The sequence below is a fragment of the Trachypithecus francoisi genome, unplaced genomic scaffold (assembly GCF_009764315.1).
Source record: "Trachypithecus francoisi isolate TF-2019V2 unplaced genomic scaffold, Tfra_2.0 Lachesis_group3, whole genome shotgun sequence".
Classification (NCBI taxonomy): Eukaryota; Metazoa; Chordata; class Mammalia; order Primates; family Cercopithecidae; genus Trachypithecus; species Trachypithecus francoisi.
In genome coordinates this window covers 150,306,105-150,320,259 of record NW_022681468.1, presented here as the reverse complement: position 1 = coordinate 150,320,259, position 14,155 = coordinate 150,306,105, and the positions used below count along the sequence as shown (strand labels likewise).

The 14,155-nt window shown below is 48.0% G+C and overlaps 1 long non-coding RNA gene across 1 annotated transcript in view; it reads left to right on the top strand.

Annotated features, from left to right (window-relative positions):
* The window catches only part of LOC117070882, a 38,890-nt gene extending 32,949 nt beyond the window's left edge, over nt 1–5,941 (top strand). Inside the window, exon 3 of the long non-coding RNA XR_004432082.1 lies at nt 5,739–5,941. This is a non-coding gene — a long non-coding RNA (uncharacterized LOC117070882). The remainder of the gene's footprint in view (nt 1–5,738) is intronic.
* The last annotated feature ends 8,214 nt before the right edge of the window (nt 5,942–14,155 follow it).

Sequence of the window (14,155 nt, the reverse complement as noted above, 5' to 3'; positions counted from 1 at the left end):
CAGTATTTTTTAAAACCCAAAGACCCCTCAAGGAGTCTGATTTTTGTCTGTTTGTTTTGTTTCCCCTGGCCTTCATCTGGACTCATCCTTCTGGTGGCCTTTTATGAAGTAGGCTGGAGACCCTTCATACTGGATAACCTCACACCTTGACCTGGGTAGTCAGCAGCACAGGGCCCAGTGCTTAGAAGGGCCTTGCATTTGGTTTAAAACTCTGTTGCCACCATAAATATATAGATGTCTTTTTTGAGACAGGGTCTTGCTCTATCACCCAGGCTGGAGTGCTGTGGCATGTTCTTGGCTCACTGCAGCCTCCACTTTCTGGGTTCAGGCTATCCTCCCACCTCAGCCTCCCTAGTAGCTGGAACTCACAGGCATGCACTACCACGCCCACTAATTTTTCATTTATTTTATTAATTTTTTTGAGACAGGGTCTTGCTCTGTCACCCAGGCTGGAGTGCAGTGGTACAATCTTGGCTCACTGCAACCTCTGCTTCCTGGGATCAAGCGATCCTCCCACCTCGGCCTCCTGAGTTGCTGGGACTACAGGCATGTGCTACTGTGCCTGACCTAATTTTTTATTTTTTGTAAAGACAGGCTCTCATTATGTTGCCCAGGCTGGTCTTTAACTCCTGGGCTCAAGTGCTCCTCCTACCTCGGCCTCCCAAAAAGCTGGGATTACAGGCACATGCCACCACACCCAGCAAATGCTTCATCAGTTTTTAACAAGGGGCCCGTATTTTCACTTTGCACTGAGCCCCACAGGATAAGTAGCTAGGTCTGGTCATACCCCTGTCTGAAGCCAGCGCTGACCATCCCCAGCCCTCGGAGCTATCCCCAGACCTCACCAGTGTCATCTCTCCAATAGGAGGAGGCCTTTGCCCTTGCGTAACTCCTGCTTGCTCTTGTCAGGAGTGCCCGCCTGCGTGCCTCGCTTCGAGCCTCCCTTGTCCCTGGCCAGCTCAACAGCATCTCCTTACATTCCCATTCGGCCCTGGGGACCACTGGGAACACAACAAAACACAGCCTGTTCCCGTGTGGCTGTCGGTCGGTCGGGCGTCGAGGCCTGCTCCTCACTCCAGCTGGTGTACCCCTCCAGGACCCATACCTCGCGCAGAGCGGGAAGCCTTCAAAGAGGCCGCGCCTTCCTGGCTGCTCCCTTCGCATCCTGATCCAGGCCAATGATGTTTTTGCAATTTTCCTGTCAGCTTGGTGGGAAAAGTTCAAAGAGAATCTGTCTTCCTTTCTGGCTTCCTTTCCAGACGGCACAGCTTTCTCTCAGCTGCTCCCCTGCCCCACCGCTCTCGAGGAAATCGGTCTCTTTCCTCTCCCCCTCACCCAAAAGGTCCATTCCTGAGCGTTATCCTGAAATCAAGCCGTGGCGGGGCGGTGGGGGATCTGAGGCAGAAGGTAGGTCAGAAGTCGGCCAACCACCTGGCTTGGGGCCTCCCTGCCAGTGCCACCTGTGGAGGCCGACTGTTCGGAGGATCCGGGAGGGGGACAGGGAAAAAGAGTGCTCCCGGGGTTGGAAGAGCCTTAGCACCTCTCATCAGGGCTCCCACAGTACCCCATCTGAAAGAAGGTGATGGACTGTTCATATCCTGTTTCTCCTGGAAACACTTCCTAGTGGCCAGGGACGCACGGGAATGTGTTCCCTCTGTGGCCTTTCTGTTGAAGAAGCGTAGCTGTCAGTGCTATTCCTGGGAAAAGCCTGGCATCCCAGGGATCTCGGAAGGGGCATCAGAGTGCAGAATGTATGACAGTCACTCCCAGCCAATACCATCACTCTTCGAAATCAGGAGTTTCCAGTTCTCCCAAGGCGTCAACTGTACCCTGAAACCCTAGTGAAGGGCTCGGGGAGTGCTCATGCCCCATTATCATCACTTCTCCGTCCGCTCCTCCATCCCTCTTTCCTCCTCTATTACAAGGGATCCACAGGATTTGAGAGTAGAGGAGGCTTGCCTGCTGCCTCCACCCACTGGAGGAGAGCCTGCCAGGCCCAGAGACAAGCCCAAGGCTCCACGCCTTCCTGTTTTCTTTGCAGCAACGGGGTCTCATTATGTTGCCTAGGCTGGTCTCAAGTTCCTAGATTCAAGCCATCCTCCCACCTTGGCCTCTCAGTGTCTTGGGATTAGAGGTGTGAGCCACCGCGCCTGGTCCTGGGCCTTCCCTTTCGAGATCAGCACTGAAGGCAGCCAGAAACCAACCATGCACCACCCCAGACCTGAGAAACAAGTCTAAATAGGTAGGACCGTAAGCAAACCAGAAGCTCAGGTGAACAGTGGGCCCAGAGCCAACAGGAACTCACTCGCAAACTCCAAATCCCAAAAGAGTAGAGGGGCTGGTTTCCAGAAAGGCCACAAAGTACACCTTGTGGAGAAGACTCCAGCGGCTCTGGAGAAAGGGGGAAGCAACGTGGGGCAGCAGAAGGGCAGAGGACAATGAGTCAGCAAAAATGACTTCCTACCTCCCAAAGGGGAGGGGGTGAGGACGGGAACTCCCAGTAAGAAAGACTGGCAAGATGTTGGGTAAAAGCTGAAGGGAAAAGAGGTACATGGGGCACGAAAATAACACCAATGGAATGAAAATGGTTCCCCTGGAGTCTAGTGATAAGAGAAGGAGGGATTGAGTGAGTTGGGGGATCTTAGTCATCTCGGCCAATCGCGTGGCACAGCAGCACTGGGACTTTCTTGGCAGAATGAATACACAGGGGCTTAGAGACATGCTGCGACTGAGGGGAGTGCCAAGTGAGAAATGGAAAAGACCAGGAGAGTGGTGAACGGCCTCACGCTCACTTGACTTCACTCATGCAGATGGGCTGCAGGAGCAAGATGGAAGTCCTGACTGACGATCCACACTCTGGGTCTTCAGGGAAGTGTCAGCTTCAGAGCTGTGGTCAGTGCGTGGAGCCAGCTACCTGTTGGGAAAGAAAAACTTAAGGTAGCTCCTTACCTCTCACATGCCAGTTAGGCTAAATAATTACTATTTTTGAAAGGAAGCAATTTAAAAAGAAAAAAAAAAAAAACAAGAAGAATGTATAGGTAAAGACTTGAAAATATATATATATATATATATAGTCGAGACAGGGTCTTGCTGTGCTGCCCAGGCCAGAGTGCAGTGGCTATTCACAGGCACGATCATGGTGCACTATAGCCTTGAACTCCTGGGCTCAGGTGATCCTCCTGACTATGCCTCTCAAGTAGCTGGGACCACAAGTGTATTCCTCTGCACCCAGCCTTCTTGAACATTTTTATATGAAAAGTTATACAAGCATAAAAGTAACAGAAGTCACGAAGGAAAGGCTTGATTGATTTGGCTGCATTGAAAAGTATTTGTGACTCAAATAAGTGAAATTGTAAGACAAATAGCAGTTTATAAAGAATTCTCATAGACAACAAAATACTAACTCCAAAAGTTAAAAATAGCCAAATACTAAGGAAGGGACAACTCACAGAAGAAACAATGACAATTAAGTATTTAAATATTTCTTACTAATTCAGAAAATAAGAAAGTGAAAGTTAAACAATGAAATGTCTCATTTTGGGTGGATAGTGTAGCTCATGGCTGTAATCCCAGCGACTGGGGAGGCAGAGATGGGAGGACTGCTTGAGCCCAGGAGTTCTAGACCAGCTTGGGCAACATAGGGAGACCCCGTCTCTACAAAACAAAAAATAAAAAATTAGCGCCGGGCGCAGTGGCTCATGCCTGTAATCCCAGCACTTTGGGAGGCCGAGGTGGGCGGATCATGAGGTCAGGAGATAGAGACCATCCTGGCCAACACACGGTGAAAGCTCGTCTCTACTAAAAATACCAAAAAAAAAAAAAATTAGCCAGACATAGTGGCGGGCACCTGTAGTCCCAGCAACTGTTCTAGGGAGGCTGAGGCAGGAGAATGGCGTGAACCCGGGAGGTGGAGCTTGCAGTGAGCCGAGATCGCGCCACTGCCCTCCAGCCTGGGCGACAGAGCAAGACTCCATCTCAAAAAAAGAAAAAAAAAAAATTAACGAGCATGCTGGTACACGCCTGTAGTCCCAGATACTTGGCGGTGGGTGGGGGGAAGGAGGGGCTTTTGAGCCCAGGTGCTCAGGAGGTCAAGGCTGCAGTGAGCCATGATCGTGCCACTATGCTCCAGCCTGGGCAACAGAGTGCTATCTTGTGTCAAAAAAAAAAGAAAAAAGAGGGAGGGAAGGAGGGAGGGAGGAAGGAAGGAAGGAGGAAGGAAGGAAGGAAGGAAAAAAGGGAGGGAGGGAGGGGAAAGGAGGAAAATGAAAGTCCCTTTTCACTCATAAAATTAGCAAAATAAAAATGTTTCAGGCTGGCCATGTTGGCTCACGGCTATATTCCCAGCACTAGATGGAAACATGGTGATTTAGTATCCAGGTTCTGTTTAGCTGAACAAGCTAGACCTCGTCCGCTGAGGAGGGAAGACAGCTTGAACCCAAGACGTCGAGGCTGCAGTGAGCTATGCTTGCGCCATTGCAGCCTGGGCAACACAGTGAGACCTGTCTCAAAAAAAAAAAAAAAAAGTTTCAAATGATAATACAGTTGACCCTTGGACAAGGGTTTGAACTGTATGAGTCCACTTACGTGCATGTTTTTTGTTTTGTTTGTTTGTTTGTTTTTTGAGACAGGGTCTCATTCTGTCACCCAGAGTGGAGGTCAGTGGCATGATCATGGCTCACTGCAGCCTCAACCTCCTTGGGCTCAGGTGATTTTCCCACCTCCACCTCCCGAGTAGATGGGACTACAGGTATGTGCCACCATGCCCAGCTAATTTATATATAGTTTTTGTAGACACAAGGTTTCACCATGTTGCCTAGGCTATTCTCAAACTCCTGGGCTCAAGCAATCCTCCTGTCTTGGCCTCCCAAAGTGCTGGGATTAATCAGTCATGGTGCTCAGTCCAGCTTTTTTTCAATAAAGGTTACACCAGGTATGCCTGCCTCTCCTGCCTCCCCTGCCTCCCCTGCCTCCCCTTCTACCTCCTTCATCTCTTCTACCTCTGCCATTCCTAAGACAGCAAGACCTACCCCTCCTCTTCCTCCTCCTCCTCAGCCTATTCAATGTGAAGATGGTGAGAATGAAGATTTTGATGACGATCCACTTCCACATAACGAATAGTAAATATATGTTTTCTTCCTTATGATTTTCTTAGTAACATCTTCTTTTCTCTAGTTATTGTAAGAACACAGAATATAATACATATAACACACAGAATATGTGTTAATTGACTGTTATCAGTAAGGCTTTTGTCAACAGTAAGCTATTAGTAGTTAAGTTTTGGAGGAGTCAAAAGTTTTATACGTGAATTTTCAACTACTGGGGGTGGGGGTAGTCAGTGCCCCTAACCCCAACATTGTTCAAGGGTCGACTGTGCTGTATTCAATTTTGGTCACCTTGTGTTAGGTAGGACTCTCATATACGGTAAACAAAAGTATAAAATGATGCAAACTTTCTGGAAGACAATTTAGGGACAGGTATCAAAAGCTTTTGAGAAATTCATACCCTCTGTATCCAGAGATGGTTAGCAGTCTACTGATCATGCTTCCTTCCATAGTGTACAGGTGATGCAGGGAAGTGGCTGCCCAGACAGGGACTATATTCCCCAGTCCTCCCTGCGGGAGGTGTGGCACCATGCGATCAGCCCTTGCTAAGGAAAAATGAATGGAGGCGGTGTGTGCCGCTTCCAAGCTGACATGGTGAAGATGTGCCTCCTCCACCCTTTCTTTCTCTGTGTATAGTGGCTTTTGAAGGTACATGCTGAAGACAGTAGAGTGACAAGCTAGATGGAACCTGGATCCTAAATCACCACATTGAAGGCCACCCACCAAATACTCAACATTGAACAGCTCTGTGAGTGAGAAATAAACTTTTATTGTGTGAAGTCTTTGAGATTTGGGGCCTTATCTATTATAAGCAATTCGTGTTGCTTACTATGACCCAGAAATTACACTTCTAGGAATGTTTCCTAAAGAAATAATCAGAGAGGCAAAGACTGATAGAATCTAAGAACAATGGACAAAACCCGAAACAGCTATAATGACAGTGAATGCTGCAAAGGGCTCTGAAACATGGGAATGGCCGGGCGCGGTGGCTCAAGCCTGTAATCCCAGCACTTTGGGAGGCCGAGACGGGCGGATCACAAGGTCAGGAGATCGAGATCATCCTGGCTAACATGGTGAAACCCCGTCTCTACTAAAAATACAAAAAAAAAAAAAACTAGCCGGGCGAGGTGGCGGGCGCCTGTAGTCCCAGCTACTCGGGAGGCTGAGGCAGGAAAATGGCGTAAACCCGGGAGGCGGAGCTTGCAGTGAGCTGAGATCTGGCCACTGCACTCCAGTCCGGGCGACAGAGCGAGACTCCGCCTCAAAAAAAAAAAAAAAAAAAAAAAAAAGAAACATGGGAATGGAAAGTGAAGAGCAGAGGACAGAAAATAAATCACACAGTTGCTCAGTAGTACAAATACAGTATTTGTGATGGGAATTAAGAAGAACAACAGTTGAGAAGAAAATGAAAAACTGATCAGCAAGCCTAGTGTTTAATAAGTGTATGCACTGACCCATTTGCACAAACATTTTGGAATAGATTGGTGAATGGATCCTGGCATGGAAATATTTTGTTAACTGTGATCAGAGGGTTATCAGCTCTTTTTCTCTAAGAAATTCTTTGACATATGATTAAATTGTCAAGGTCTCTTCTTTTTTTTTTTTTTTTTTTTTTTTTTTTTGAGACGGAGTCTTACTCTGTCACCCAGGCTGGAGTGCAGTGGTGCGATCTTGGCTCACAACAAGCTCCATCTCCCAGGTTCATGCCATTCTCCTGCCTCAGCCTCCCAAGTAGCTGGGACTACAGGCACCCGCCACCTCGCCCGGCTAATTTTTTTGTATGTTTAATAGAGACGGGGTTTCACCGTGTTAGCCAGGATGGTCTCGATCTCCAGACCTCATGATCTGCCCGCCTCGGCCTCCCAAAGTGCTGGGATTACAGGCGTGAGCCACCGCGCCCGGCTGGTTGCCAAGGTCTCTTCTACCTTTTATATGTAGATTTTTCCAGTCCAAGTCCCCTAACATTACTGTTTTCATAACATTGAAGGCTTTTCTTCTCCTCTTCATAGCTGATCCTTCTCACCATTCTTCCTGGCCTCAGGCAGTGATGGTAATATGGGTAAGGTAAGTGCTGCTACCAGAAACTATGTTACAAATGTATTCTGGGCTGGGCATGGTGACTCACACCTGTAATTCCAGCACTTTGGGAGGCCGGGGTGGGCAGATCACTTGAGATTAGGAGTTCGAGACCAGCATGGCCAACATGGTGAAACCCCATATCTTCTAAAAATACAGAAATTAGCTGGCCATGATAGCAAACACCTGTAATCCCAGCTACTTGGGAGGCTGAGGCAGGAGAATCAATTGAACCCAGGAGGCAGAAGTTGCAGTGAGCCAAGAATATGCCACTGTACTCTAGCCTGGGTGACAGAGCAAGACCTCATCTCAAAAAAATATACATATGTGTGTATGTGTGTGTGTGTGTGTGTGTGTGTGTATAATTGAATATGTTTATACTTTCAAATTACTTTCACATATATTGCCACTATTTTGGATAATTATAATTCCTGTGTCAAATAGCATCTTTCAGACTGATGAGTCATAGTATATACCAGAGTTGATTGTCAAGGTTTTATCTTTCAGTTTTTGAAATAGTTAATATGGACACAAAATATAAAGAGAAAAAAAATTGTTCCTCTTTGACTACTATATTAGTCAGGATAGGCTAGAGTATGCTGCAGTAATAAAGCAACCCCCATATTTCAGTGGACACAAAAAAAGGTTGATTTCTCTCTATGCTGCATGTTCATTCCAGGTGGGCCAGGGACATGGCTCCATATAGTCACTTAGGGACACAGGGTGGAAAAGGCGATTTCATTTTGTAGTTGTGCTATTGGAACAAGCGGCCTCTTCAGTCACTGGAACACGGAAAGACGAAAGTAAAGAAGGGCATGTGGGCATTTTCTGTCTTAGCCCAGAGGTGATTTGCATCATTTCTGCTTATATTTCATTGCCTGGAATTTGTCAAATGACTCACCTAATATACAGGACTAAATACCATGTTTAGCAAGCACCACTGTCTCTAGTTACTTTTCTCATTCTGTCTACCATTTCTTTTCTGGGGCTGACTGTTTTTCTACTTATCTTTGCATATATATGACAATCTAACTTTCTGAAATTGTGCTAGATACAGGACATCAAATATGTGTGGTTGTTTCCTCCTTCCATGCCCAGTAGACATTGCTCTTTGATCATGGTACTCTTTTGGGCTAAGCCTGGATGTAGCATCAGAAACCTTCCCAATACAGCCGGCTGCTAGTTTCTCATTATCGCTAGAGATGAAACTTATTTGTCATCCCCTGCCTAAGGAATTCCACTAGCCCCGAGGACATGGAACTGACTTGCTTGGTTCTAATCTACACTACTCCATTACTTTCTTCAGGGATGGACATGAAACTAGCAGGCACCTGACCAATTCTGTTATCTGTACTGTTCACAAACACCTAATCTCGGGACTCCAGAGTTACCATCATTTTGGGGCTCTGGTATTTTCCCTTCCACTCTCTACCACTTTGATCAGGGTAAGAACAATCAAAGGAAACTTGACTTCCTTTACAGCTAACATGGGCTACTACCCATAAACTGGGAGAGAAAAAAAAAGAAGAAGAAAAGAAAAAGGAAACTTTAGGTAAAAACAAAAACACAAGTCTTCCCCAAGCAGAACTTTGAAACGGATTGGGCCAGCCCTCCTCTCCAGAAGCCTCCATAGTTTCACAGGTCATTCCCAAATCCAGGAAAGGGAATAATTCTTTCCTATCCACAGTGACATGGAACAAAGAAAATAGCCCTTGTAAAAATAAAATCAAAAAAAAAAAACTTAAAAAAGAAAATGTCACTTTCCTTAAGGGTTAAACAAAGCAGGCTCTCAGGAAAATCTAGAATGTTCTTCCCCTCAGCCATGAAAACTGCTCACCATTTTCTGTTTCTTGCAAGCTTTATCCCGAGCCCCGGGGGTCTCTGGTAAGAGATACTTTAGAAAATAGAGAAGTTGGGGCAAGCTGCTGGCTTCCTTGTGTTTTTTTCCTCTCAGGCATTTCCCAAAACTTCTTAAAGTCCTCGCGTTATACAAAGTGAAGATTTGTTCTCTCTACACCAGTAGTTGAGAAGTCTCTCCCGACAAAAGTTTTCACTACTGTTGCTGTTTGGAATTGGCTCAGCAGACGTAAACAGGGTCATCTGGGGCCAAAGAGGGTGGGTGTTTAGTTTTAAAGCTCCGGGGTTAAGAGTGAAAGCATGTGACTCCAGCCCGGCCAGAAACAGAGGAGCCTTTGTGTGCAGTGAGTGAGCCAGAGGCAGTCCCGAGGCTAAACACAGGGGGAGCGGGAAGGAGAACGCTGACACAGGTTCCGAGGGGCCGACAGGATGCCACTGCAGGGAGATTAACTCTTTGTTCCACAAGGGGAGCTTCTGTTCATGGCTCACAGTAGAGCAGAATACTTTTAAAAATAAAACAGCGAGCTTGCGAAGGGACACACATATTTCTGTAGCCAGAGTTGAGACGAGAGGCAGACCGAAGCAACTGGAAGCAACAGCAATGTCCCAGCAGGAGTTTTTGGTCAATTAGCCTGGGTACTTCCTTGGGGTCCTCCCATCTAAACACTGCAGGCTATTCCCGTGATCGTGCTCCCCTCACACACACCCCTTCTCCTCCTGGATGGCTACGACGAACCGCAGGAGACAGCAGGGCAGCCTGGACCACACCTCCCCTGGTTCCGCTTCCTCAGGAGCGGGGAGGCTGGTGGTTGGCAGGACCCTGCCACAGGGAAGCTGCCAGGCTGCTGATTCAGCCCACCCTGGCTGCACCCTCAGGCACCAGAGCCCACTGGTGTCATCCTTTACCCATGGACATTTGGTGAGCGTGGGCTCTGCTGGCACTGAGCAAGGAGGTGGCTCTCAGCCTGGCTCACCAGCCTACACTGCTCAGAGCCCACCTGCCCCAATGCCAGTGTGCCCTTCCCCCAACTCCACTTCCACCCAGAAATTGCTGCATTGAACTACTGAAGTGAGCAAGTCAAATTTCCTGAAAGTCTGCAGAATGTGACTTTCAGACTTTGGCAGGAGGAGGAAAGGAAACAAGGTTCATTTTGCCCTCGCCCCGTGGGACTGCTCAGGAGTTCAGAAGCGAGGGCGGCAGTGAGTGGCAAGCCTTGCTGAACATCACACCACGAGCACTCACCCTTCCTCCAACTAGTATTCTTCACTCTTTGCTTACATGAAGATTGCTGAGCTCCTTGCAAGTGTCAGGTTCTTTGCTGGATAGCGGGGCTATGTTGGTAAATGAGACAGATGAGTGCCTGCCCACCAGGGGCCTTTGGTCCATCCAGACATGTAGAAAAGCCACTCCCACAATAATGTCCATTGGTGGTCAAGAAAATGGTGACAGTTGTACTGAGTCAATGGTGACTGTCTGTGGTAACAAGTAAAAGGGAAATTTGCTGGTCCTTAATGGTATGAAATCCAGTCTTACAGGTGTATTTCGGTTTCCCCGGTCTGTGAAATGTCATCAGTTCTTCTCTACATGTCACAGAGGAGTCATGGAAATGATGGGTCTAGAATGGCCGTAAACTGCAGAATATTGAGGCAGTACCAAGCCCTGGTGCTCGGGCAAGAGGCTCACGACTCCAGCCTTTGATCTACCAGACTCGGGGGCTGATGAATTTATTCCGTGGTTGCTTTTTAGAATAGTAGCCAGCCCGCTCAAGTGTGTGTGTGTGTTTGCACCTATGAAATTGGCACTCAAGGGCTCAGTACCTATGAAATTGGGCTCAAGGGCACTGGGCAAAAGTAATGGTGTGTTAGAAATGAGGTTGCCACCAGGCACCAAACCCTCTCCACTTCAAAGACAGAATCATGGGGCAAAACCCTGGGCTCACTCAGGTGCAAAACAAGCAGCTTTTATCAGGGTTGCCCAGAACTCCCAGGCCTTTGCCCCTGTCCGCTACTGGGTCTTCCACAGCCCCCAGCCATGCTTTCCTACCCCTCCAACGGCTGACCACTCCCCACCAGCTCATGTTGCATGAATCTCTGAAGCCCCTTCCTGAGCTCATGGAAAAGCACCCCAGGTTCATTGCCCATCTTCCAGCTGGATAAGATCGAAGGCTACAAATACTCTCTCTGGGCTGAAGTTGTGACCTCCAAAAGCCTCAGTCTCTGAATGTGCTGACAGGAAGTGTACATCTCCAAAATCAAGAATGCAGTACGATAAACACACGTGCCTCCAGAGATTGCACCATCCTCCGTCACCGTGTACACAGGGTGAAATGTACAGGTGACAGCAGTAACTGCCTGGAGCATGAGGAAAGTCAGGAGCACAATGAAGAAAAAGCTTGCTTTGGTTTCTAAGTTTTTGCAGTACTTGTTCTTTTGCTTTTTACTTTACAAAGAAAACCATAATCCTTAAGCCTGGGATTAAGGTTCAGACTCAATAATTTTCTTGAAATCTTATGCAAAAATTCTTGAGTCTGAGCATGTCACATGCCTTTTCCCTAGGAGAGGATTCCTATCTTAATTCAGCAGAATCTCAAAAGAGTTCAAGATCTCACACACACACACACAAAAATTAAAAAGCCAAAAACCTGCTGAGGCCGGGGGCCCACCACTCATGCCTCTAATCCCAGCATTTTGGGAGGCCAAGGCGGGTGGATCACTTGAGTCCAGGAGTTCGAGACCAGTCTGGCCAACATGGCAAAACCCCATCTCTACCAAAAATACAAAAAATTAGCCGGGAGTGGTGGTGGGCGCCTGTAGTCCCAGCTACTCGGGGGGCTGAGGCAGGAGAATTGCTTGAACCCAGGAGGCGGAGGCTGCAGTGAGCCAGGATCGTGCCACTGCACTCTAGCCTGGGCAACAGAGCGAGACTCCATCTCAGAAAAAAAAAAAAAAAAAAAACCTGCTGAATAAAATGCTGGGGCAGGTCACAGAGATGCAGTCTGGTCCTGCCCCGTTGGACAGATAAGGACCCCAAGAACCAGTGAGGCGAAGTCACATCCTTGCCCAAAGTCATTCAGTCAGCTAACGATACAGTCAGCCAGAAAACCCAGTCTCCTTAATCCCCACCGGGTGTCTTATCCACTTTCCACACCACCTGGATCTCTTGTAGGGCACAATTTTGAGGGTGGGGACCATGTAGCTTATTTCTTTCCAATCTTTGCATTGGGCTTAGGGTAGCGCCTTGCTCCTGGCGAGGGGCTGTCAGTGCCAGTGACTCACTCAGTGTACCTCATCTTCTCAGGAGCAGGGTTGGCGCTCAAATGAGCATTCGAATGTTGGCGACAGATCCCCCCGCAGAGTAGCATGGAGCCAGGGGACATGTGAATGGTAGCAAAAGCAGTGGCCAGACAGGACATCACTAATATCACTTACTTTCACCCTCCCTTTAGGACAATTCCGATTCCAACTCCACACTGAGCCCTCCCCGTTAAGGAGGCAGGAGCTCTCCTAGGAAGCAGGGCATTAAGGGCAGCGTGGTTGGGTTTAGGGGTCTAAAGGAGTCTCATTGTACACAGGGACTAGTTCCAAGACCTCCTTTAAAGCCAAATCACATAAAGTGAAAATTTCCCTTGAAAATCCTTTAAAATGCCTATCAAGTACAACCAGCAGACATGATCCCTCCACAGGACATCCCAGCCAGTCAGCTCTGCCTTCAGGCTGGAAGAGAGTCCTGTTACCCCAGCTGAGCAGCAGAGGAAAACATGGGTGGCATTTAGGGCTGTGCTGGGCCAGAGAAACTTATCTTCAGTGTGGTGAGATGCTGCCGTGAGATATGAGATAAGGCCAGGGAAGGGCGGCCGCACGTGCTCCCGTTTCACACTCCCTCCAGGCCCTGCAACCGTGCCCTGCTGCTGCACCGTATCACCACACATCAGCATATCACTGTACACGTCCCTCCCGCTCTCCCCACCTCTCAGCTGAGCTCCTGCAGTTGACTTCATGAAAATTAAATGGGTGCTTCAGGAATCTCCACCTTAATACCAGCACCTCATCACGCAACCACCTTGGGCTGCCACTCCCAAATTTCTGGCCCACAGAAACTGTGAGATAATAAATTTTTGTTTGGTTTTTGTGGGTTTTTTTTGAGATGGAGTCTCGCACTGTTGCCCAGGCTGGAGTGCAATGGCATGATCTCGGCTCACTACAACCTCCACCTCCCGAGTTCAAGCGATTCTCCTGCCTCAGCCTCCCAAGTAGCTGGGATTACAGGTGCCAGGTACCATGGCCAGCTAATTTTTTGTATTTTCAGTAGAGATGGGGTTTCACTATGTTGGCCAGGCTGACCTCGAACTCCTGACCTCGTGAGCCACCTGCCTCAACCTCCCAAAGTGCTGGGATTACAGGCGTGAGCCACTGCGCCCGGCCATGTTTGTTGTTTTAAACTGCTAAATGTAGGGGTAATTTGTTTTGCAGAATACAAGTACAGAATACTAATGCAAAGGAGATATCTGGAGAGGCAGGCTAAGGAATGATCCAGCAGGACAAGTTTTCCAGTGGGCGTGATGAGATTGAGTCTGCCATTTAGGAAGTTTCCCTGGCAGCACAGAAGACCACGCTGTGGAAGGCGCAAGGCTGATGAGAGAACAGTTAAGATGCTCCACAGCTATTCAGGCAAAAGGACTTACATTAAGACAGTGCAGCAGGGACAGAAGGAAGACAGGCTGCAAGAGACATTTCCAAGTAAGAATGGCCAGAGCTTATTGACTAAGTGCCCACAAATAATAACATCATTAATATTAATAGCTAACATGAATTGAAAACTTACTATGTACCAAGCACTCTTCTAAACACCTTACACATATGTGCACATTTAATTCTCACAATAACCTATGGGTAGGTACTACTATCTCATTTTATAGATGAGGAAACTGAGGCACAGAAAGATTATGTGGCCTCCCAATGCCACATAACTGATGAGCAGCACAGTCTGGGTTCACACTTGGGCAGCTGTGCCTTTAATGTCTCTGTTCTTCCTCTGGAGGGATCAGAGGGAGAAAGGAGGGAACAAGGGGAACAAAGGTGAGCTCTGGGATTTCTAGCCTGGGCAACCCAGTGCAGCATCG